Raw genomic sequence first — 25,006 nt, forward strand, 5'->3', positions numbered from 1 at the left:
GGTAGTTTCCAAGTTTCACAGTCGGTTGTAAACCTCCAGGGCTGGAGTACCCATGGAAAAAAATTTGTGGGTGTTTAGCATCCACTGGCAGCCAAGCTCCCCACTTGCCCCCTGCGCCTCCTGCCCGCCAGCGGCCCCGCCAATCAACTCCTCCCCCTCTCTCCCAGTGCCTCCGACATGCTGCGATCAGCTGGTTCAGTGGTGTGCAAGAGGTGCTGGGAGGGAGTGGAAGGAGTGGGAACGGGGCATGCTTGGGGGAGGGGGCAGTAGGGTGGGGCCTTGGGAGAAGGGATGGAGTGGGGGCGGGGCTGGGGGGCAGAGCGGGGGCAGGAAGAGGCAGGGACAGGACTTGGGGGAAGGGGTGGAGTTAGGGCAGGCCTAGGGCAGAGTGTGGGGTTAAGCACCTCCCTCCCCCAGGTAGAGAGGCAGTCGGTCCCTATGTCAGGAGTAACTCTTTTAGAATAGTGTCCATCTGCTATTACAAAGTATTGTAAAACATTACGTCAAAAGTACCTCTAGAAATCAGAACCCTTTGTCTCTTGAGTACCTGCCCTGAACCCCACTGCATACCACCAGAATCTTTAAATTGTGCTCTCCCCCCATATCAGCAATTACGAGTCCTCTCTGCTACAAGGGGTGAGGCAATTCTAGGTTTAGACCTAAATGGATCACAGGATCTGGTCCAAGAGGTTGAATATAGCTAAACCATAATTAAGTTTAACATTTTTGTAGGTGAGGAATACCAAAGAGACCCACCATGGTAGCATTTATACTTCAAAAAGAGCAACTACACAAAAATGAGGAGGCTAGTTAAATGGAAATTAAAAGGAACAGTCACAAGAGTGAAGTGCCTGGAAGCTGCATGGAAACTTTTAAAAAACACCATAATAGAGGGTCAAACTATATGCATACCCAAATAATAAGTAAATAAACAATAAGAAGATCAAAAAAACCACCACCATGGCTAAACAACAGAATAAAAGAGGTAGTTAGAGACAAAAAGACATCCTTTCAAAATTGGAAGTCAAATCCTACTGAGGAAAATAGAAAGGAGCATAAATTCTGGCACCTGTCACATGTAAAAATATAATTAGACAGGCCAAAAAAGAATGTGAAGATCAACTAGCAAAAGACACACAAACTAACAGCAAAAAATATTTAAGTATGTCAGAAGCAGGAAGTCTGCCAAATAATCAGTGGGGCCACTCATTGATCAAGATGCTAAAGGAGCATTCAAGGAAAACAAGGCTTTTGTGGAGAAGCTAAATGAATTCTTTGCATTAGTCTTTGCTGCAGAGGATGTGAGGGAGATTGCTACACCTGAACCATTTTTTTAGGTGACAAATCTGAGGAACAGTCCCAGATTGAGATGTCAATAGAGGAGGCTTTGGAACAAATTGATAAATTAAACAGTAATAGGTCACCAGGAGCAGATGATATTCACCCAAGAGTTCTGATGGAACACAAATATGAAATTACAGAACTACTAACTATGGTATGTAACCTATTGCTTAAATTTGCCTCTGTATTACTGGTAGATAGCTAATGTGACACCGATTTTTTTTTTTTTTTTTTTTTTTTTAAAAAGGCTCCAGAGGTAATCTTGCCAATTACAGGCTGGTAAGCTTAACTTCAGTACCAGGCAAATTGGTTGAAACTATAGTAAAGAACAGAATGATCAGGCACATAAATGAGCATGATATGTTGGGGAAGAGTCAACATGGTTTTTTTAAAGGGAAATCGTGTCTCACTAATCTACTAGAATTCTTTGAGGGGGTCAACAAGAATTTGGACAAGGGTGATCCAGGGGATATAGTGTATTTGGACTTTCAGAAAGCGTTTCACAAGGTCCCTCAGCAAAGGCTCTTAATCAAGTAGGGAGTCATAGGATAAGTGGGAAGGTCCTCTCATGGTTCAGTAACTGGTTAAAAGATAGGAAACAAAGGATAGGAATAAATGGTCAGTTTTCACAGTGGAGAGAGGAAATAGCAGGGTCTCTGAAAGATCTATACTGATACCAGTGCTGTTCAACATATTCATAAATGATCTGAAAAAGGGGTAAACAGTGAGGTGGCAAAGTTTTTAGATGATCCAAAGATAGTTAAGTCCAAAGCAGACTGCCAAGAGTTAAAGGGGTTTTACAAAACTAGGTGCCTGGGCAAGAAAATGGCAGATGAAATTGAATGTTGATAAATGCAAAATAATGCACACGAGAAAATATCATCCCAAGTATACATACAAAGTGATGGGGAATAAATTAGCTGTCATCACTCAAGAAAGAGATCTTGGAGTCATTGTGGATAGTTCTCTAAATACATCTGCCCAATGTGCAGGGGCAGTCAAACCCCCCCCCCCCCCCCCAAAACTAACAGAATGTTCGGAACCATTAGGAAAGGGATAGATAATACAACAGAAAATATCATAATGCCACTATGTAAATCTTTGGTACACTCACACCTTGAATACTGCATGCAATTCTGGTTGCCTCATCTCAAAAGAGATGTATTGGAAAAGGTACAGAGAAGGGCAACAAAAATGATTAAGGGCATGGAACAGCTTCCATATATGGAGAGATTAAAAATAATGGGATTGTTCATCTTGGAAAAGAAATGACACATCCTGATATCTTGTGCCTTGGACAGTGGAGGGGAATAACCTCAAATTTAAGTGCTGGCTAATGCAGCTGAATTCATAATCTGGTAAGTTTGAAGTTGCCCCACATAGTATCACTGTTTTAGGGTATTGGAAGAAATTAGGATTTGATTCTTTCCATTGCCCTTCACTTGATGTAGTCACTTAGACCAGTGAAAAGTGGGTATAAAATGCTATAATTCGGAGTATATAATTTTATGCCCATTTTGCACTGGTGGAAATTACTACACAAGATGCAGAGCAATGGAGAATCTAGTCCCTGCTTTCAAAAAAGTCACGTCTTGAACCCCTGGGAAAACTATAGGTCCTACACTTTTGGTTGTAGTGTGTAATATGAAGCAAAGTACTGTGGTCTGCAAATTTTTCAGTTTCTCAATCTCCATCTCACCTGCTGTAATTTCAGTGAACTTCAGTCAGTTTCACTTCACCAATCATCTTTGCTGGTGGTGTAAATAGTGCTACAATGTAAGGCAGTGTGAAAATATTGTGTGCAGTAAACCAAAGTCAGGTGCCCAGATCAAAAACCTTTAACCCATATCTTATCTAAGGCCTTGGCTACACTTTCAGATGTACAGCGCTGTGAGTTAAACCTGACTTCGTGCAGCTGAGTAGGGAAAGCGCTGCAGTCTGTCCACACTGACAGCTGCCCAGCGCACTGTCGTGGCCACATTTGCGGCAATTGCAGTACTATTGGGAGCGGTGCATTATGGGCAGCTATCCCACAGAGCACCTCTTCCCATTCTGGCACCGTGGGTTGTGGGAAGGGGGCATGGGTGTGGGGGATTTTGGGTCCTGTCCCAATGCCCCGTGATGCATCACTTCGCATGCCAGAAATCCCTTTGTTTCCGTCCACCTATGGCGCCATCTTTAAACGGTTTCTGTGCAGCGCGATCTGTCTGCGGGAAATGGAGCCCGAACTGCTGAGGCGTATGCTGACGAGTCTCGCCAGCACGTCACGTTTGGCTGTCGAACTATTCCTTAAGATCCAAAGTGACAGTGAGAGTGAGGGTGAGGAGTCCGACGATGCTATCGAGCCGCGTAACATGTACGACACGAAATTGCTTGTGGCATTCACGGACATGCTCAGCACCGTGGAACGCCGCTTTTGGGCTCGGGAAACAAGCACCGAGTGGTGGGATCACATCGTCATGGAAGTCTGGGATGACAAGCAGTGGCTGCAGAACTTTCGGATGAGAAAAGCCACTTTCATGGGACTGTGTGAGGAGCTTGCCCCAACCCTGCGGCGCAAGGACACGAGATTGAGAGCTGCCCTGCCAGTGGAGAGGCGTGTGGCTATTGCAGTCTGGAAGCTGGCAACTCCAGACAGCTACCAGTCGGTCGCAAACCAGTTTGGAGTGGGAAAGTCGACCGTTGGAATCGTGTTGATGCAAGTTTGCAAGGCCATTAATCGCATCCTACTCAGAAGAACCGTGACTCTGGGTAACGTGCAGGAAATAGTGGATGGCTTTGCACAAATGGGGTTCCCTAACTGTGGAGGGGTGATAGATGGGACGCACATTCTTATTCTGGCACCACCCCACCTAGGATCCAAGTACGTTAATCGGAAGGGGTATTTCTCTATGGTTCTCCAGGCGCTTGTGGATCACCGTGGGCGTTTCATTGACATTAACACAGGCTGGCCTGGAAAGGTGCATGACGCACGCATCTTTCGGAACACTTGGCTGTTCAGGAAGATGCAGGCCGGGACTTTTTTCCCAGAGCGGAAGATCACGGTAGGGGAAGTTGAAATGCCCATTGTGATCCTTGGAGATCCCGCTTACCCGTTAATGCCGTGGCTCATGAAACCCTACACAGGGAGTCTTGACAGCAGCAAGGAACAGTTCAACTACAGGCTGAGCTGGTGCCGAATGACTGTGGAGTGTGCCTTTGGCCGTTTAAAGGGCCGCTGGCGATCTCTGTATGAGAAGCTGGACTTGGCCGAAAACAGCATCCCCGCGGTTATATCCGTGTGCTGTGCCCTCCATAATATTTGTGAAGGGAAGGGTGAAAGCTTCACTCAGGCATGGACCTCCGAGGTTCAACACCTGGAGGCTGAATTTGCACAGCCAGAGAGCAGGGCTATTACAGGGGCCCAGCGTGGGGCTGCAAGGATTAGGGATGCCTTGAGGGAGCAATTTGAGGCTGAAAACCAGCAGTGATATCTGGTGCCCTGCACAGGAGTGAAGTGCAGTAGTTCCAATCTTTAGGAATCCGTGTCTGCTTAGCAGACAAGCAGACTTGCAGTGCCTGTTTATTTCCTGGGCTAAGGAGTCTTTTACTTTATGCAATAATAAAGAATGTTTTCAGAGCCAAAGAATCCATTTATTGAAAAGAAACAAGGGGGTGGAGTGGGGAACAGTACAATCACAGATTCGCGTATGTCCTCTCTGGTGTGCTGTGCAGTGAGTGCTGCACTTCAGGACAGCTATACTGCATGGTGATGGGGGTTGAGTGCAGAGGGTAAGGGTCGTGGTTTTCAGGGCTGGGTGGAGAAGATACTGGTGTTGGAGGCAGCGGGTGGCGTGAAGAACACGGAAGTTGGGGAAAGTGGGTTGGAGGTGACAGTGGGGCACAATGGAAAGAGTTTTGGGACAAGGGCTGTAGTGGGAGGTGGCGTTTGCAGTACTGCTCCTCTTTCTGCATGGCTACGAGCTCCTGGATAGCGTCTGCTTGGTGCTCCAGGATGCTTATGAGCCGATCAGTGCTTTGCTGCCGGTGCGCGGTGCTTTGCTGCCGGTGCGCGGTGCTTTGCTGCCGGTGCGCGGTGCTTTGCTGCCAGTGCGCTGCATTTTCCTGGCGGATCCTGCTTTCTCTCTCCCTCCAGTTCTGTGCTTTCTCATTCTCTTTAATAGATTGCCGCATCACTTCTTGCAGCATGTCCTCTTTGCTTTTTTGCGGTCTCTTCCTGAGTCTTTGCAGTCTCTGAGCAGGCGATAAGAAGGACGGCTGAGGTCTCAAGGTTGATGCAGCTGTATAGGCAAAATGCAACATTTAACAGAGGCAGCATTGTTTATACCAGACAGAGTAATGATTTCCCCCCGCACTTAAGGAGTAGAAAACACACAGGGTCAACACAATAGCATAATTTTTCCCGTCCGAAACAGAGCACACACATCCCACGGGAGCCTCAAAATGGTGAGCAAGGGGGACTGATTGTTTCAGGGCTGCACTGTCCTCTGGGTTTCTGTGCCTTGGGGAGAGCCAACAGCTTCAGGGGGCACCTACACTGAACACTGTCCCAACATTTTCCACAGGAGTTCGTCCTGGACGATATCTTGCTGCTGAGGGTGACCTGGGAAGCAAGGGAGGGTCTTCTACTGCAATGCGGCTTCCGCCCTGGCCCATATGCAGCTTGCCTGTGTGCAGCAATGGTCCCCTCGCGGCACAGTGGTGCGGACATGTTAGCCTGGCTGGGACAAGGACCACGGTGGCTCTCCCGATAAACCTGCGCAAGCGCATTGCACATGTTTTGGATGAGACATTCGAGGAGATTACCGAGGCCGATTACCGCGATGTGATAAACCACATCAATGCACTATTCCACATCTAGGCATGCATGCCTAACCCTCCTCTCCCAAAGAGCCCGCACCGAAAAAATTCCTTCCCGAAAAAAAAAAACGCTTACTGGGAACCTGCTCTTCTGTTTGTCCTCCACCAAGTACCGGCCGCTGCGACTGGCTACCTTCCTCCTGGCTTGAGAAGAGCTCCTGTCTGCATGGCTCCAGGGATTCCGGGGTGTCTCCATCTGGCCCACCACCATCACTCCCATTTTCCTCCTCCTCCCCCCCCCACTGGCTCTGAAGTGTCCATGGTGGTGCTCAGAGTGGAGGTGGGGTTAACCCCAAGTATCGCATCCAGCTCTTTGTAGAATCGGCAGGTCGCGGGGGGAGCACCCGAGCGGCCATTTGCGTCGCGGGCTTTGCGGTAGGCACTCTGCAGCTCCTTCACTTTAATCCTGCACTGCAGGGCGTCCCGGTCATGGCCCCTTTCCATCATGTCCTTTGATACCTTCCCGAAGGTATCGTAATTCCTACGGCTGGAGCGCAGCTGGGACTGTACAGCTTCCTCCCCCCAAACACTGATGAGGTCCAGCAACTCGCCATTGCTCCATGCTGGGGCTCGCTTGGCGCGTGGATGCATGGTCACCTGGAAAGATTCGCTGATAGCACTCACGCCACGCCGGGCTGAGCAAACAGGAAGGGGATTTTTAAAATTCCCGGGGAATGTAAAGGGTGGGTCACATGGTTGGTTACCTGAGGCCAGGGCAATAGAGTTTGAACTGATGACCAGAGTGGCTAGAACAGGCATTATGGGATACTGCCAAATAATTCTGGAGGCCATTCACAGCACATTGGGCGGCCACACTGGCGCTGCAGCGGCAGCGCAATACTCGCTATTCCTCTCGGGGAGGTGGAGTACATGCAGCGCTGCAACCACGGAGATACAGCGGTGCAAATGCCTTGCCAGTGTGGACGGGGAGTGGGTTACAGCGCTGGGGGAGCCTTTACAGCGCTGTAACTCCCAAGTGTAGCCAAGGCCTAAATGTGAAGACATAATAAACGTGCAATCAGTTTCCATAACGCAGTGCAAATGGTTAAATGGATAACTGCTCAGATAACACACTAGGCCATTTGCATGGTATGGTAGATATAGTCATATTGGGATTAAGCTAGGCTGTGTAGCTGCAGTTGCTCTTTTTAATCAAGTAAGCCTTTTAGATGTAGATATTAATACCTGCCAAAACATAAATTCGTAATTTCTTCTTTCAAGGGTGCTGATTTATAAAATACTGCTGGGACTCACTAAGACAGTTTTAAAGTTGGTACAGTAAATAATGTGACTGTATAAAAGGTCACTGGCGTACTTAGTTCCAATGGAGTCAGAGCCTATGCCTACATAACAGTTAAATAAGGTACTGTACAACTGTGCAAGACTAAAATCATTTAGTTCCTATGTTATCTTAATATATTGTGTGGTGGGGAATGTAGCAAGAGCAATAGGGTAGTAGTTAGGATTTATGGATTTTATTATCTACTGACTCAACATATGGCCTTGGGATAAATTACTTTAACTGACTCCCTAAAGGTACTTGTGACAGACTGTACCCCATGTTCACCCTTTTTACATGACTGATACATTTTGTGCAAAGTATGCCTTGTGAGTGATCATTTGAAAACTCATAATCTGCTAAACATTATTGTCCTGGTAAAATGTGCATGGCAACATTGTATGTAAAGTGTTAAGATTTTACTGTATGACTTTACTGAGACATAATCCAAGTTTAGGAAAACAGGCACAAACCAGTTTTTCAGAGACAAAAGGCACAACCAGGTGTCGGCATAATCAAATGAACTGTCATGGATTATCACCTGTTAAGTGACAGGTTTCAGAGTAGCAGCCGTGTTAGTCTGTATCCGCAAAAAGAACAGGAGTACTTGTGGCACCTTAGAGACTAACAAATTTATCTGTACGAGTTTTTTCATGAAGTTGATGGATTTCCACTCCATACGGCTAAATGCAGTGCCTTGCATAATGACAGGTTTCAGAGTAGCAGCCGTGTTAGTCTGTTTGTTAGTCTCTAAGGTGCCACAAGTACTCCTGTTCTTTTTGCACCTGTTAAGTGGCCATTCTTTGGCAGGAAGAAGGGTCTCAGTGAGAACTTTACATATTAGCAATGGAACTGTTGGGGGTTCCTGGTTCCCCAGACCTCCTGTCACATAAACCCAAGCTGGAGATAATCCTCAAAGAGAAGGAAAAGATATAAAAATGAAAGAGAGGCCCCCAAATCACCTCTCTCCCCTCATCTCTACTCATGGAGCTACAATGTTTGAAAGACAAAGGAAGCATCATTGAATTGGAGGAGAGGTCCTAGCTGGGAGGCTTTCCAGCCAGTAGAGACTGCAGAAAGAATATGGGTGAGAAAGACCTTTTGCTTTGAATTCATTTTAGCTAGCTAAGTTAGGTATTAGTTTGTCTTATTTTTCATTTTCTTTGTAACTAATTCTGACTTCTAATTCCGGATATATGTTGGGAAAATAACACAGCGGGGCACAGACTATCCAACAAATTCTTGGACTGCATTGCAGACAACTTTTTATTTCAGAAGGTTGAAAAAGCTACTAGGGGTGAAGCTGTTCTAGACTTGATTTTAACAAATAGGGAGGAACTCGTTGAGAATTTGAAAGTAGAAGGCAGCTTGGGTGAAAGTGATCATGAAATCATAGAGTTTGCAATTCTAAGGAAGGGTAGAAGGGAGAACAGCAAAATAGAGACAATGGATTTCAGGAAGGCGGATTTTGGTAAGCTCAGAGAGCTGATAGGTAAGATCCATGGGAATCAAGACTGAGGGGAAAAACAACTGAGGAGAGTTGGCAGTTTTTCAAAGGGACACTATTAAGGGCCCAAAAGCAAGCTATTCCGCTGGTTAGGAAAGATAGAAAATGTGGCAAAAGACCACCTTGGCTTAACCACGAGATCTTGCATGATCTAAAAAATAAAAAGGAGTCATATAAAAAATGGAAACTAGGACAGATTACAAAGGATGAATATAGGCAAACAACACAGGAATGCAGGGGCAAGATTAGAAAGGCAAAGGCACAAAATGAGCTCAAACTAGCTAAGGGAATAAAGGGGAACAAGAAGACTTTTTATCAATACATTAGAAGCAAGAGGAAGACCAAAGACAGGGTAGGCCCACTGCTTAGTGAAGAGGGAGAAACAGTAACAGGAAACTTGGAAATGGCAGAGATGCTTAATGACTTCTTTGTTTCGGTCTTCACCGAGAAGTCTGAAGGAATGCCTAACCTAGTGAATGCTAATGGGAAGGGGGTAGGTTTAGCAGATAAAATAAAAAAAGAACAAGTTAAAAATCACTTAGAAAAGTTAGATGCCTGCAAGTCACCAGGGCCTGATGAAATGCATCCTAGAATACTCAAGGAGCTAATAGAGGAGGTATCTGAGCCTCTAGCTATTATCTTTGGAAAATCATGGGAGACGGGAGAGATTCCAGAAGACTGGAAAAGGGCAAATATAGTGCCCATCTATAAAAAGGGAAATAAAAACAACCCAGGAAACTACAGACCAGTTAGTTTAACTTCTGTGCCAGGGAAGATAATGGAGCAAGTAATTAAGGAAATCATCTGCAAACACTTGGAAGGTGGTAAGGTGATAGGGAACAGCCAGCATGGATTTGTAAAGAACAAATCATGTCAAACCAATCTGATAGCTTTCTTCGATAGGATAACGAGTCTTGTGGATAAGGGAGAAGCTGTGGATGTGGTATACCTAGACTTTAGTAAGGCATTTGATACGGTCTCGCATGATATTCTTATCGACAAACTAGGCAAATACAATTTAGATGGGGCTACTATTAGGTGGGTGCATAACTGGCTGGATAACCGTACTCAGAGAGTTGTTATTAATGGTTCCCAATCCTGCTGGAAAGGCATAACGAGTGGGGTTCCGCAGGGGTCTGTTTTGGGACCGGCTCTGTTCAATATCTTCATTAACGACTTAGATATTGGTATAGAAAGTACAATTATTAAGTTTGCGGATGATACCAAACTGGGAGGGATTGCAACTGCTTTGGAGGACAGGGTCATAATTCAAAATGATCTGGACAAATTGGAGAAATGGTCTGAGTTAAACAGGATGAAGTTTAACAAAGACAAATGCAAAGTGCTCCACTTAGGAAGAAAAAATCAGTTTCACACATACAGAATGGGAAGAGACTGTCTAGGAAGGAGTACGGCAGAAAGGGATCAAGGGGTTATAGTGGACCACAAGCTAAATATGAGTCAACAGTGTGATGCTGTTGCAAAAAAAGCAAACGTGATTCTGGGATGTATTAACAGGTGTGTTGTGAGCAAGACACGAGAAGTCATTCTTCCGCTCTACTCTGCTCTGGTTAGGCCTCAGCTGGAGTATTGTGTCCAGTTCTGGGCACCGCATTTCAAGAAAGATGTGGAGAAATTGGAAAGGGTCCAGAGAAGAGCAACAAGAATGATTAAAGGTCTTGAGAACATGACCTATGAAGGAAGGCTGAAAGAATTGGGTTTGTTTAGTTTGGAAAAGAGAAGACTGAGAGGGGACATGATAGCAGTTTTCAGGTATCTAAAAGGGTGTCATAAGGAGGAGGGAGAAAACTTGTTCACCTTAGCCTCTGAGGATAGAACAAGAAGCAATGGGCTTAAACTGCAGCAAGGGAGGTCTAGGTTGGACATTAGGAAAAAGTTCCTAACTGTCAGGGTGGTTAAACACTGGAATAAATTGCCTAGGGAGGTTGTGGAATCCCCATCTCTGGAGATATTTAAGAGTAGGTTAGATAAATGTCTATCAGGGATGGTCTAGACAGTATTTGGTCCTGCCATGCGGGCAGGGGACTGGACTCGATGACCTCTCGAGATCCCTTCCAGTCCTAGAATCTATGAATCTATGACTTTTATGTCTTATTACTTATAACCCCTTAAAATCTTTCCTTCTGCAGTTCATAAACTTGTTTTATTGTGTGACCGGGGTCCCAGTGTGGGCCAGCTGAGGTCACTCAATTAGGGTGAACTGCAAAGAATGGGGCAGATAATCTCCAAACCTGGTGGATATTTCCAATACTTAGCTTTACCAAGACAGCATAAAACAGCTTATTTATTACCTCACTGGTTGCCCAGAAACGCGGTTTCCTTAAAGTAACCCAGCCTCAGGCCTCCATCCAGGTACCCAAGTCAAATATGATGAAGATTTCTGAAAATCTTCATTTCATCATATAAAAGAAAAGGTTCTATCGATCCCAAATGATCGAATACATTACCTCCCAGGTTATTGAATATTCCAGATCTTACCCAAATACATGCATATAGCCAATTTGTAACTAAACTAACATTTTTTTAAAAAAGAAAAGTGTGGCTAAAAGATCACTATACATACAGACATGCATTCAATTCTTGAGGTTCAGATTCATAGCAGAGAGGGTAAGCTTTGTAGTTGCAAAGAGTTCTTTCAGAAATATTTCATAGGTTATAGTCCAATGTTTATATTTCAGGGTGGTCCAATCAGAACTAGGATCTCATCTTGTGACTCAAGCTTCCCCCGATGAAGCTTAAGCAGATCTGAGATAAACAGGATCAGGACCCAAGGATCTTTTGTACAATTTCACATCTTCTTTTACAAGTTGGAGTCCCTCAAGGAACAATAGGACCTCATTTCCTAAGCATCTTTGTTAATTATTCACTCAGATTAACATAAGGCAATTTATCCATTAGGCAGTCTATCACCAGTACTTAGCTATACGAATTAATATAAGACAATCGCCTGTTCCTCCGCCATTCGCTATACATTTCAAAGAGAGATGCATACAGAGATCCTGTGATTACAATTCATTTAAATGCTAGGATGTTCTTTTGATCTCTGAATTATCAGAATACAGCATAGACAGGGACTGTTGATTACATTGTTGACCACTACCCATACATATGTAAATGCACAAAACCACAAACCATTATCTCTCCACATGTCTTTAAAGGTCGGCTATGGGTTAGTTAGCCTGTAAGCTGTTTAACCCTTTCTGGCCATAAGTTATATTTTTGTATAAGATTTGCTGCAATTATATAGCGGTGGTAGCAACAATGGTTTGCATAATTATATTTTAATCAGATGTCACATACTGATTTATCTAAACTAGTGTGTTTGGACTGAAGTATTTGGGAACCTCCATTTGAGGTAACAGGGTTTGTGCATTTCATTTTCTATTAATGAAATGACTGACTTTCTATGAGCTTGTATTGTCTAGAAGGAGAGAGCTGGGCAGTACGAGATGCAGATTTCTGGGGGAAGGTCTGCGACTGCGAGTTTACTGGTGTCATCCTGTATGTAATTCAGGAGTGGTTAGCTCAGACATTATAGCTTGCATGTAAATTACTCCTAAAGGCTGTATGTGAGCAGTGCTAGGAGTTATTGCTCTCACAGTGAAGCGGCATAAAAGGTACCCCAAGTTGGAGAACTGAGGGGACACAGCTGTCCATCTGTCCAGATTGTACCCTGGGAAATGTCACAGTACCCATCTGTAAAATGGGTATAATACATACATACATACCTCAGTGAGTAGTTATGAGACTGTTTTTAGAATGTATTTTGAGATCCTCAGATGAAAGACGACAAAAGTGAAAACTATTTATTATTATTAAGGATGAATTTGACAAATGTTGCCATGTTCTTCGTACAGGACACCAGGAGTGCTGAATTCACAGAACTATTCCATAAGTGTAGTGTCAGAGCCCTTACCTAAAAAGCTGGACACCTATAGTCTATTTTCCAAACAGAAGCGTAGCTGAACATATAGTCATTTATGATTCTGTAGTAGAATTATTTTGAGGGAAATGAGGCCATTCTGGATAGATTGTTCAGACTTCCACTAGAGGGTAGTACAGACAAATGATAAATATGAATACAAAATTACATTTGTTTTTTATATTGAGTGGTGATGAAGCTGGCTTCAGACTCCTAAGTACACAACTTGCCTATTGGTAGTGTTGATAATACTAAAATTACACTATCAAAGGCTGATAACTATGGATATTGTAACATTTTAAAGGAATACCAGCAACTTGAAAATACTATTTTCAAATATAAAGTTCTATTACTTAGAAACCACAGTGAGAAATTCATTTTCAAGCAGGGTTTGCAATTCTCTAGTTCCTTTGCAGGTTTGCTGACACATCCTGGTGCTTGCACTTCAAATGCACCAGTACCGTGATGTCATCAGGCCAATGTATTGCTCAGGAAGCCAAGTACCTTCTGTCCCTCACTCTCCCTATAGAGTTAATGGAAAGCAGTTACTCCAACTTGTGTGTTAATGTCAACGTGAATAAAGGTGTCAGATTATTGCTTTAGCTCACTGTTAAATACCATTTTGGGGAGAAGGGCACACCCATCTCCATAGCATTGAGTGGGGGTGGGTTGGCTTCCCTGCAACTGCACTTGGGGAGGAGTGGGCAGCTACCTCTGCAAAAGTATCTCCGACAGGTGATATTCTGAGGGGGTCTGCCAGTATCTCTCTATGTGATCTTTTGAGACATCTCTGCTTCTCCTGGCTGATCCTCCCAAGTTTATTCTCAGTCAGCTTAATTCCTGTGCCCTCCTCTCCAATTAAGTCTATCTGTCCTTCAATTTTAGGGCTTGCAAGCTCTTGGCTGTTTTCTTGGAGACAGCCTAGTGTAGGGCTATCACCCCTTTGCTATCCCAGGTCTTTCTGTCTCCATTTCCTTCTCTGTATTCTCCCCTTTATAGCAGGTCTTGTTTTCTCTATTGGTTGCAGCTGTGGGTGCCTGCATCCATGATTGACAGCTCTGGCAGCTGCATGGGGGTGTGATCAAGCTGCTGGCTCATAAATAGGAGAGACTCTCCTCCCCACTGTCTAGGCTCAGTATGGGATTTGAAGACTCCCATTACATATCCTCCCCTGCAAGGCCCAGGCCCAGCCTTGGCTGGTGTAGGCTATTTCCCTGAACAGAAAATCAGTGCTGCAATACAAACTTCCTGTCCGGTGCTGCATCTGAAAGGCATATGGCTATAGCAACAGGTACCATCTCATGATCCTTGGATTTGTTTTTTATTTATTTTATTTAGTCAGAGCATAGGAGCATGATCAGTAACTAGTGTGAACTCATTTCCTAGGAGGTAGTACTGCAGGTTCTTTATTGCCCATTTGGCAGCCAAGTACTTTTTTTTTTTTTCTTTCTTTTTTTTCCTATCACTGAGTATATTTTCTTGTGGAGAAGAGTTTCCAGCTATATACTGTCGGGTGTTCTTCTTCATCTATCTCTTGAGAAAGGACTGCCCCCTAGTACTACCTCCGATGTGTTTATTTGTAGTATGAATTCTGTTTTGAAATTTGAGCTATATAGCACTGTGTGTCTGCAAAGTATGGCCTTGAGTTTTTGAAAGGCACTTTTGCAGGTGGGTTTTCACAGCACCCACCTAAGGGTGGTGTCCCTAGTTAGGTCAGTTAGCAGGGACACTATATTGTGGCAAAATGAGGTATGAACTGGTGGTAATAGCCAGCTAAGCCTAGAATGGCACGCATCTGCCTTTTGGTCATAGGGATCTTATATGCCTGTAAAGCATGAACTAAGGGGCGGACTTATCCTCCATTAACTCAGTGACCTAGGTAACCGGCTTCTGCCTTTCCAGCTGCACATTTAGCGGGCTTTGCCATTAACCCAGCTTCTCTGTGACTGGAGATCAGTAGCTAGATGAGAATATCAATCCTTGTTATAGATAACTATGCTGTCCAAGTATGCAACTGCATATTGATTGTGCTATTGGAATAATCGGTTAATCAAATGTTGAAAAGTGGCTGCCACCCCATGTAACCTAAAATGCATGGTCTTAAAATGAAATATGTTGAGTGGCATAGAAAAAGCTGTCTTCTCCTGGGAATACAGTGTTAAGGGGATCGGCCAACACCCTTTTGTCATATCCAAAGTGGTGATGTATTGGGATTCTCCCAGTTGGTCTAGGAGTTCATGGCATGGCTTGTGGCATGGGATAGGCATCAAATTTAGAAACTGAGTTCATTTTTTCTGAAATCGACACACAAACGTAGTGAGCCATCCGGCTTTGGGACCAGCACAAAAAGTCTCCTCCAGTCCCTCTAGAATTCTTCTATCATCTTAAGTTCTAACATGGTCTTGATTTCTTTCTCGATTGGCCCCCCTCAACTTGTTGGGGATTGGTCGGAGCCCTTCCCATGTTACCTTACGGGGTTCTGCATTAGTGTGATACTGAGTCAGGAACACCTTCCTACAGAGAGCTGAGAATACTTGTGGGAAAGTGGTCACCAGTTGGAGTGCCCATTCCCTTTGCTTATGGTTTAAGTTCTTTCCAAGGGGTACTGGGCTTTCTTTTAGGCAGTTATTAACTTGGAGTCCTAGTACCAGTTCCTCAGGATACAGTGTGATGAAAAGGTTTTACCTGGCTTTTTCCAGGGCTTCAGTAAGTTTATGTGGTAAATTTGTGGTTTGTTTTTCTTCCTTGGTTGTTTGATCAAGTAGTCCACAGTCCCCACTTTCTTTGCTGCCTCATAAGGGCCTTGCCACTTGGCTACTAACTTTGATTCCAAGCTTGGAAGAAGTAACGGGACTCTGATGCCTGGCAGAAAGACACGCATCCACACCCCTTTGTTATGCTATCATTCTTGTTCCTGTGCTTCTTTGAGATTTTCTCTAGTGTATGCCCCCATAGCCTCCAGTCTCTTGCATAACTATAAAACATACTGCAATATGTTTTCAGCTTTCTGTGCTTGGCTTTCCCAGGTTTCCCATACCAGGTCGAGTATGGCCATTGGTTGTCCTCCATATAGCAGTTTGAAGTGCGAAAATCCTGTTGAGACTTGGGGCGCCTCTCTGATGGCAAAGAGTAAGGCTGGGAGTAGTTGTTCCCAATGTCAGGGATCCTGGGCAATTAATCTCTTGAGTATCCTCTTGAGTGTCTGAATCTTTCTACTAGAGCATATATGGATGCACATAATGCTTTGATTTTTTTTTTTTAATAGTTCCCAAACTTCTTTCACCAGCCAGGATGTGAAATTTGTCCCCTGGTCCGTCAGGACCTCTTTGGAAAACGCTACCCACACAAAGACCTTCAGCAGCTCGTTAATGATAATCTTAGCATTTGTAGACTGGAGTGGTATAGCTTCTGAGTATCTAGTGGCACAGTCCATGATGACTAGTATATGCTGAAGTCGAGAGGTGCTCTTCTCTAGGAGGCCTGTAATGTCAACTTCTTCAAAGGTAGCCTCCACCAAGGGGAGGGGTATTAGTGGAGCCCACAAGATTCCCTTAGAGGCCATTAATTGGCATTTGGGACATGATGCACAGACATTCTTGACTTCCTTTTGGCCAGGTATCTTTAAGAATAGGGCTAGGAGCCTAGACTGCGTCTTGTCCTCCCCAAGACGTCCCCCCACATGGGATTGCATGTGCCAGATGCAATAATTTGTGGCATTATACCCAAGGTACTAGCAGTTGTCAATATCTCTTGTGTCTGCTTGTCTTGGTCTATGCGATGTAGCAAGTCTGAATGAAAACAAACTCTTAATCCTCAGCTTTTTTTCATGAACCAGAATTCTTGTTTTTCCTGCCACGCCACCCCTTCCAAGCTCTTCTGGTTTCACTTCCCCTAACCTTTGTCTGTCTAGCCTTAGCTTGTGAGGTCCTTAAGACAGGAACCATGCCCTCTTTTCTGTCTGGAAAGTGCCAGGAAAGTACCACACTCTGAGTATTACCATAAGCAAACCATAAATATAGTAACACTGAGAGAAGATTACATCACTGTCAAAAGTATCTGAAGGGATAGTAAAAGGATCTAGCATTGAACTTGTTCACACCAGGTCCACGATTTGAAATAGAGGTTTAATTACATTTTCTAAGTGTTTCATAAGATGGTAGACTGGCTGCTTCCATTAAATTCAACAGAAATACATATGTAAAATTTCTTGCAGCACCTTGGAAATTTAATATTAATTGCCATTTTGGTTACATAAACGGGAAATAGTAACACTAAAATTGTGCACATCAAACTCCCATTAACTTTAGTTGAAAATCTGGGTGCAAAAGGAATGCATGATCCAACCCATAATACCAATATCCAAATTATAGTATGGGAGTTGTATCTGTGGATAAGAATCTAATGTAATCCTCTGAACAACTCTCTTATTTTCTGACTAGAGGGCAGCTGCAAGAGTCAATATAGTCTTGTCTTTTATATATTAATTATATTCTCCTCAGCAATGGCATCTCTGTAAAGTAAAGAGAAAGTGTATTCTGTTCTTTGAATAATGATGTGGTTTAAACAAGTTTGACTCATTTATGAATACTAATTTGGGTATTTAAAATAGATTGTGTTCACTGTACTTAAAACAGGAGAGAAACACAACCAATTGCTTTTTCCCTTTAAAATAAGTTACAAAGAGAAGAACAATGCTGTTAGTAAGTCATAATATCCTGAGTCTCTCTGACTGTATTTTTGTATGTCTGTACATACTGCAGTGCAGCATCGTAGCTGTACTGATACAGCTGTGCTGCTGCAGCGTGTGTGGTGAAGATGTGTGGTGCTCTGTGCTGATGGGAGAGAGCTCTCCCATTGGCATAAAAAAAACGGGAGAAGTTCTCCTGCTGATGTAGTGCTGTGCACAAGTATGCTTATGTCAGTGTAAATTGTTGCTTGGGACGGGGGAGGGAATGGGGAATATTCATGCCCCTGAGTGACAGAAGTTTTGCTGACATAGACTGTAGTGTAGACAGAGCCTAACCTACATTTTAGGAAAGCAATATCATGTTACAGTGCTGGTGTCTCTTTAATGTATAGCTCAGGTATCACTTAATTGATTAATTTAACCTATTAAGTGCCTCTGGCTATGAAGGGACAGTACCTGATATCAAATTTTGTTTTTCATGTATTATACTAGCCTTTTCACAGCTTGCCAGTAAAACAAGAAAAAATAATCTATTTCCTGAAAAGGGTATGAAATTAAGCAAAAAGGATGGAAGCTGGAAAGAAGCAACTTTAGTCCCATGTCCTTACATTTAAAATGTAATTATAATGTTTTATAACTTATCCCAAACTATTTGAATTTGAGATAGAATGAGCATTGAGTAGTTCACTGTACATTACACTGTGATTATAGTATATACCAGGGGATCTCAAACTGGGGGTCGTGAGGTTATTATATGGGGGGGTCACGACCTGTCATCCTGCACCCCAAACCCCACTTTGCCTCCAGCATTTATAATGGCGTTAAATATCTAAAAAAGTGTTTTTAATTTATAAGGGGGGGGGGTTGCACTCAGAGGCTTCCTATGTGAAAGGGGATACCAATACAAAAGTTTGAGAATCACTGGTATATACTGTACTAATCCAGGGAGAAGCCAGGCAATAACACAAGTAAATTAAAACTGATTAAAATACTACATACAAAGTCCTAATTTAAAATAAATTAAATGTGTATTAGAGGAAATGTTGTTTTTGCCTGCTTAGTTTATTCATGTGTCTGTATCTCAAGGGTGAAAGCTTGGCTCCATGGAGGTCAATGGAAGTTTTGCCAGCACAACGGCTTCTACACAAGTGCTTTTGCTGGCATTGCTATGTTGTAAAAAAATCACATCCCTACCGACATAGCTATGCTGGCAAAACTTTTAAGTAGAGACCTGGTCTTACTCTTGGGAGTTCAGGGTAAAAATTAAGGGGCAGATGTGGTGGACATTGTTTGTGGCTGAGATAACATAGGGTTAAGTGCGATTATTTAAAAAAAAAAAAAAAATAGTGCTGAGCTATAAACTCCTCTCCTTGATCTCATTCCTTCTTTTAGGCAGGAATAACTCAGTAGCTGTGCAGCATAGCTCCTATTATTGCAGGATTGGCTTCCCCTGCTTCTTTGACCTGCTCATCACTTCTTGTCTTATGTTTATACACCACACTCCATGTGACAATGTTGTGTGGGATCAAATGCACTATGATAGCATGTATAAATCCCATACAGTGTTTGGCATAGCCTGGGTTAAATATTCCTTCATTGAAATAAGGGAAGTGAACTTTTCCTTCCCCCAAGGTACAGTTCCAGCTGCCAAGAATGGATGCATGTTTTTCCAGATGAGCCAACTGAGATATGAAAATCTATGGGATCTATTTAGCTGATTTGGATATAAGCAAACTTATACCCTGGTCTGCTTATTGCTGGTTTAGCACATGTGGATCTGACAAAAATTGCAGAGTCCCGATGAACACTGCAGGTTGGATGGGAACAGGCTTTTCTTATAAATCTGAAGAGATTATAACTTCTGTAATTTATTTATATAAATTATAAAGTTACTTTGTTTCATGATCTGAAAATAAGACAACTAAATCCTGAATGCTTTCATTCTGCACCTCTTTCCCTAAGTGTGATATTATTGTCTAATGATCTACACGCAAGATAGGGGTAAAGGCGTGTGTGTGTGGAAGATTATTCTGGTGCTCATGAAAGACAGACACCAACAGTGATTTTTTTGAGGTGGAAAGACACTAATTTGACAATCTGAGACCTGGTCTACACTATGAATTTGTCGCTCAGGTATGTGGAAAAGTCACACTTGTGATGCAAAAACAACAAGGAGTCCGGTGGCACCTTAAAGACTAACAGATTTATTTGGGCATAAGCTTTCATGGGTAAAAAAACTCCACTTCTTCTCCTCGTTTTTGTGGATACAGACTAACATGGATACCCCTCTGATACTTGTGATGCAGTTATACTGACTGAACTCCTGGTGTAGACAGCACTATGTTGATGGTAGCTCTTCTCCTGTCAACATTGCTCTGGGGAGGTGAAGTACCTATGCTGATAGGAGAAGCTCTCCCATCTGGGTAGGTAGCATCTTCACTAAGCGCTACAGTGTCACAACTGCAATGCTGTAAGTGTAGACAAGCTCTGAGACCACAATATATCAAGCTTACACAACTGAAAATAAGCGATGGACTAGAGTGCTAGTGTATAATCTAGTCTAGTACAGGTGGATGCACTGTACTGGTGCTGTTTGTTACCACTGCAACCCTACCAGTCAATTACCAATGGTTCATTTCTGTAGTCTAGAGACAGCCTATATGTTTCATTACGGTTCAATACTGTTCATTTGGCTGGGGAGACAGGACTGGCAGTTAAAAAGAAAGCAGCCAAAAAAACCCCGTTTCCCACACCCACTTCCACTTAGTGCTTAACTTTACATACATCAGTAGCTTCACTGACTTAATGCATAAATGTCTTCAGGATTCTGGCCTAAGGTGGTGGAGGACTACTGAATTAGGTTATGTGTGACAAAATTCCACTGTAAATTAGTGCTTAATAAAGTAAACTGTTTATTTACACTCTGTATCACTGTTAATAAAATAATTAATTAATGGAGATATCCCATCTCCTAGAACTGGAAGGGACCTTGAAAGGTCATTGAGTCCAGCCCCCTGCCGTCACTAGCAGGACCAAGTACTGATTTTGCCTCAGATCCCTAATTGGCACCCTCAAGGATTGAACTCACAACCCTGGGTTTAGCAGGCCAATGCGCAAACCACTGAGCTATCCATCCCCCACTTCTTAATAATTATTTGTATTACCAGAACACACAGGAGTCAGTCATGGATCAGGACCTTACTGTGCTAGGAACTGTATAAACACAGAAGAAAAAGTTGGTCCTTATCCCAAAGAACTTAACAGTCTTTGGAACAAACTAAGCTGTAATACAACCCAGAAATAAATTGGAACACCAGAACCAAGTCGCTGAGAGGAACAAGAAAATACAACAGACAAGATAGAGATCCAAATTCACAGCACAACCATTTTCAGTTGTAGCTTTTACGATGCAAGGTATTGTCATACCCTACTTGTACATTATTATATATATTTGATTATGATGCAATACATTACTGAGTTTAATTTTTAAAAATCTCTTATTTGGAACTTTTAAAAGCATAATCATTCAAAACAACAACAAATTAAGTGAATGTTTTAAAACAGAGGCACCACTTTTGGTATGTAATTCTATACTTTGTTGTTTATATCCTTTAATCTTGATAAACTTTTCCAGACCATGACTCAGACTACATCATATATATTATGAACAAATATCAGCTAATAATTTTGTACATAAACACTGGTTACTGATTAGATTAAAATATATTAAATATTTTCACATTACTCTTTCAGCACTGTGAGCTTTAATACATTTTCTGTAAAAGAAAATTCATCACCATACTATTTATAGTGGAAAATCAATCACTATTAACAATAGTAAGGAGTAACTTTTCCCAAAGGGCTGCAGCTTGGTTTTTTTTGGTTTTTTTTTGTTTTTGTTTTTAAATGGGTTCAAGGTGTGCCCACAAAAGTTGCATCATGAAAACAGAACTATGGGTAGAATTGTGAATGCTTGCACCTGTAACTGCCTGGTTTGCTTTCATAATACAGTAATCCCAAGCAAAAGAACTCGCATTTTCACTTGCAGCTCTTTTCCAGGTGCAAAAAGGGGACTGTAAATTAAATTTTGTAGTCAGTTTGCAGCAAGAAAAGGAAAACCGTCCACTTAAAAAATTGCCCTTAATAGCTTTTATTAACTAAGCAGATGCTTTTGTGGATTGTCCCCTCCCCCTCCATCCAGCAAAGTAAGAAAGTTGGTACATTGTAGCAGGGTTTTATTTCCATGTGCTTTTGTTTTTGACTGAACAGCCACTCTACCTCGGGTGACAATCAACAAAGAGAACTGAAACATTCTCTCCATTTCAAATGGCCAGGTGCAACTACTGCCACGCCCTGACTGTACGCCGGAGGCCTCCACATCACCGATTCGGGCTTTCTGTCTGTCCGTAGGCAGAGCTGGGTGACCTACTGCCAGGTCTGCGCTGTGCAATGTACAGGGCTTTGTTTTGAAGCCTCTCTTTGGAACAAGAACAAGAGTACTTGTGGCACCTTAGAGACTAACAAATTTATTAGAGCATAAGCTTTCGTGAGCTACAACCCACTTCTTCGGATGCATGTTAGTCTCTTCGGAACAGTACCACAGCACGCCGCAGCTTACAGTGCTGGGGCGGTCTTTCGAGTGGCCACTGAGCAAACAAGCCCGAGCCTCTGCTAACTTTCCCGCTTCTCTGCCTCTCCCATCCATTGCGGCTGGCTTGGCAATGGGCACATGCGAACGAGCCACCCTCTCTTCCCTCCCGCAGGAGCGTCTGGCTCCCGACTCAGCCCGGCCCCGGCAGCTCTACCGTTTGCGCCCCTCTGCTCAGCGCCTCTCTCCCGCGCAAACTTCCTGCGCCGCGCACCTTTCCCTCCCCCGAGCGCTTCACCTTTGCGCCGCGCGCCAAGCCGCGCCCAGCTTCCAGCAAGCGGGGCGGGGCCGGCCCCGTGCTCCGGAGCCTGGAAACTTACCGCGGGGGGCGCCTACCCCTGCAGGAGAGACGCGCCCAGGCGACGCGGCCGCGGTACCTGACCCTGCCGCTCCCCTTTCGCCTCGCAGGGGCGGTGACCTGGGGCAGCTCTCGCTCGCGGCGCGGCCCCAGCGGCAGCAAAGCCTGAGCCTGGGGAGCCAGCGGCGGAGTCCGAGGGACTGCGAAGTGGGAGCCACGCTGAGCAGGAGGGGAGGTGGGGAAAGCGCCTAGGAGCCCCCCCAACATGGCCTCCTCCCCCTCTCCCCCAGGCGGGGCGAGCGGAGGCGTGGATCAGGTGAGCCCGCTGCCTTCTCGCCCCTGGCGCCTTTCCGTCGCTCGCGGCCCCCCTTTTCGCTCCCTTCCCCGCCTCTCGCTCTGTTCTGGGCGTGCGTCCCAGTCCCCCTGCTCGGAGCATTGCTGGGGCCGAGAGACTGCCGCACACCTGGCGGGCAGGGCCAGCTGGGGTCGCCGAGCAGAAGTGGGGTGTTTGAGCTAATGGGGTAGCACGGTTGTCCCGGCAGGACGGGGGTAACTCCGAAGTGATCCGCGAAGGGAGAGGTGGTCGGTTGCAGTCGCTGAAGGTGGTTAGCGCAGGTCTGGCGGGTGTGTGCCAAAGGTGCTCACACCTGCAAATGCAGGGAATCATGAATGGCCTTAGGGACTGAAAGGTACTGACTGGAGCCTGGGGCTTGGATGCCACTGGGTGAAGTGAGAGAAGAACTTGCTGCTGTGTAAGAACTAGTGTTTCTGCTGTCGAATATGAACACGGTAGTAAAATGAAATACGGAGGCGCTTGGAAATCCTGGCTTTCTCTTTTCCTTCACGCTTGTTTCTCTTTCAAATCAAATGCTGACTGTGCTGTAAAAAGAACAGGAGTACTTGTGGCACCTGACTGTGCTGTGTTCCACTCCTAACTTGCATGGCGAGTAATCCTGAGAGAGGAAGGTGCTTTTCGATATGTCTGTGGCAGCCTGATGGTAATAAACAGCTGGAAAGTGTGATAAACTGAGATGGTCTGGAGAGGGTCATTCTCCAAGTGTGGGCTGCACTACTTCAAAATGACTTTTTTTGGAGTCTTGCACTTGATCGAAAGGAGATATGCACTGACCCAGTACAACTGAGTGCACTGGTGTACATGTTTTGCAATACCATAAAGCTTCTCCTTTTTAGGACTCTGACATGCCTAATGAGTTGAGCTCCCCATATGTCAAGGCTATTTTTCATACAGTAGCAAATCATATTTTGCAATCTTTTTGAACTTGGTTTTTAATTTTAAAACAAAATAATTGAAATTGAAGTCTTTCTTTTCCCACCTGAAGTATGAAGAAATTAGATGTTCACAGATGCATTTATATATAAATAAAAATGATACTATTATAAACATCTGTTTTTGAACAGACATTTTTTGTTATAATATACACACAGCAGTTGGGAGTAGAATCCAATAGCCCTTATTCCCATTCCAGTTTTAAACTAATAGACTTCACTTCTTCCAAAAATGATCTTTTTTTTCCTCATTTTGGAAAAAATACTGCTGCATATATAGGCAATGCACCTTAGATGTTTAGATATCTTATTTATAATGTGTTCAGGTACATCTGATTAAATTTTAAATTATATTCCTGAATATATTGGTGCAAATTATGCTTGAAAGAATGGAGTCCAAAGATGGATGATCATGCTTGTACCCCTCTTCTAATGATAAGAGTAGAACACAGTCATTTTTGAAAATATCAGTTACAGCAGTCATGTTATTTACAGTATTAAGTGTACAAACTACATTTCAGTAAACTAACTCTTTATCAACATATGCTTTTTTTTGTTTTTAAACAAATATTTAGTTTCTTTTGTTGTTGCCATTTTTATTTATTTATTTTTTAAACAGTTAAGACAACATGGTTACAGGATGTAAACATTAACTGTCTGAATCTACAATAGAGATACTTTCCATCTGTTGCTAACACCACTGCAGCTCCCCACTGGTAGTAATGGTGGGAGCAATAGTGTAGATAACATCCTCCATCATGTTATCTAAACTGTACTGACCGGGTCACTGTTTCTCAAATGCGGACGCCAGGGCCTTTTCTTGCCACCACAGCCACCTGGGCTGTGACGGGGGGCGGCGCAAAGCAGTGGCCTCTCTCCCAGGGCTGCCAGCAGCGGTTGGGCCCTTCCCCCCCTCCGGAGACACAAATGCTGGAGGTGCAGGCAACTGGTGAATTCCCCACTTTCCCGGGGGTAGGGGAGGCAGGCTTTGGCCACAGGGCTTCAAGCTTCATCCACACAGTGGCAGGCTCTGACTCCAGGCTCCAACCCCATGCTCACCACCCCCACCATCATCCCTGGGCCCCACTGCCTCCCTGTTCACCTCCCCATCCAGGGCTTAATTTGTCCCAGGGCTTGCTGGGGTTGAATAAGTCTG

This window comes from Terrapene carolina, unplaced genomic scaffold, assembly GCF_002925995.2.
Source record: "Terrapene carolina triunguis isolate 2854851 unplaced genomic scaffold, T_m_triunguis-2.0 Scaffold95, whole genome shotgun sequence".
Taxonomy (NCBI): Eukaryota; Metazoa; Chordata; order Testudines; family Emydidae; genus Terrapene; species Terrapene triunguis.